General features: G+C 34.6%; 1 long non-coding RNA gene across 1 annotated transcript; it reads right to left on the bottom strand.

Moving 5' to 3' along the window:
* On the bottom strand, positions 1 to 911 carry LOC117116933. Its single transcript, XR_004446839.1, has 3 exons — positions 852 to 911; positions 355 to 597; positions 1 to 168 (listed from the first exon to the last, which is right to left on the bottom strand). It is a non-coding gene; the product is annotated as an uncharacterized LOC117116933 (long non-coding RNA).
* Between the last annotated feature and the right edge of the window lie 871 nt (positions 912 to 1,782).

Genomic DNA, 1,782 nt, shown 5'->3' with positions numbered 1-1,782 from the left:
CAGTGCTGACATCATAAAATGTGCTTCCAATATAATCACATACTGGTGTGAAAGAGTCTCCAGAGTTGTCTGTAACATAGGGTGCTGTCCATGTGACATTTGCCCAGCAGTTATCGTTACCTGTTACGTTTTGGCTAGGTGGACATTGAAGGTCTGGAGGCTCACAATCTATTTATAATCCATAAAATGCTGTCAGTGCAACATATATTACATTCATTTGTAAAATTAAATGGCTTAACTACAGAATATGTTATTATTATTATTTCAAACACGTTCTTGTGAACAACCAAACTTATTTTTATCTACTAAAACGTACGTTTAATGATGTTAATTATTTGAAAAAGTTTGTGGTACCTTTAACTTCAACAGTAAATTGACAGTAACCAACATTCCCATTACAATCTGTTGCTGCATATCCTACTGTGTATACACCAATTGTCAGAGAATTTCCGCTACTGTAGTTAGTAGTTATGTTCACTTCACTACAGCAGTTGTCGGTTGCATTGGCTGGTTCCCAGGTGGCATCGACTGAATCTGTTCCTATGTCCGTGCACACCTCAATGTCAACTGGGCAAGTCACATTAGGGGCTGTCTCATCTGTACAATAAATAAAATGTAATCATACAGATATTCCAATGATAAAAAATATCAAGACATGTGTGTTTATGTAGGAGGAAGGCTTTTTCCTGGACTATTCTTTAAAGTATGTTACTTTATTGGATATCGCTGACTTCACTTTACTATGTTCTCTGACCTTTATCTTTTTATGACTTTTCGCAATATTGTTCCACTCTTCGAAATGTAATTTATATATTTAATAATAATTATACGCCAATCAGATTATAACTTACCGTAAATAGCAATGGTAAAGTTACAATTGCCAGTGTTATTATAATTGTCAGTGGCATTACATGTTACAAAAGTGCTGACATCATAAAATGTGCTTCCAATATAATCACATACTGGTGTGAAAGAGTCTCCAGAGTTGTCTGTAACATATGGTGCTGTCCATGTGACATTTGCCCAGCAGTTATCGTTACCTGTTACGTTTTGGCTAGGTGGACATTGAAGGTCTGGAGGCTCACAATCTATTTATAATCCATAAAATGCTCTCAGTGCAACATATATTACATTCATTTGTAAAATTAAATGGCTTAACTACAGAATATGTTTTTATTATTATTTCAAACACGTTCTTGTGAACAACCAAACTTATTTTTATCTACTAAAACATACGTTTAATGATGTTAATTATTTGAAAAAGTTTGTGGTACCTTTAACTTCAACAGTAAATTGACAGTAACCAACATTCCCATTACAATCTCTTGCTGCATATCCTACTGTGTATACACCAATTGTCAGAGAATTTCCGCTAGTGTAGTTAGTAGTTATGTTGACATCACTACAGCAGTTGTCGGTTGCATTGGCTGGTTCCCAGGTGGCATCGACTGAATCTGTTCCTATGACCGTGCACACCTCAATGTCAACTGGGCAAGTCACATTAGGGGCTGTCTCATCTGTACAATAAATAAAATGTAATCATACAGATATTCCAATGATAAAAAATATCAAAACATGTGTGTTTGTGTTGGAGGAGGGCTTTTTACTGGACTATTCTTTAAATTATGTTACTTTATTGGATATCGATGACTTCACTTTACTATGTTCTCTGACCTCTATCTTTGTATGACTTTTCGCAATATTGTTCCACTCTTCAAAATGTATTTTATATATTTAATAATAATTATACGCCAATCGGATTATAACTTACCGTAAATAGCA

This window comes from Anneissia japonica, unplaced genomic scaffold (assembly GCF_011630105.1).
Source record: "Anneissia japonica isolate Jap-2015-1 unplaced genomic scaffold, ASM1163010v1 scaffold624_len94709_cov209, whole genome shotgun sequence".
Taxonomy (NCBI): Eukaryota; Metazoa; Echinodermata; class Crinoidea; order Comatulida; family Comatulidae; genus Anneissia; species Anneissia japonica.
The sequence above is the reverse complement of the archived record's forward strand: the minus strand, read 5'-3'. Positions and strand labels throughout refer to the sequence as shown.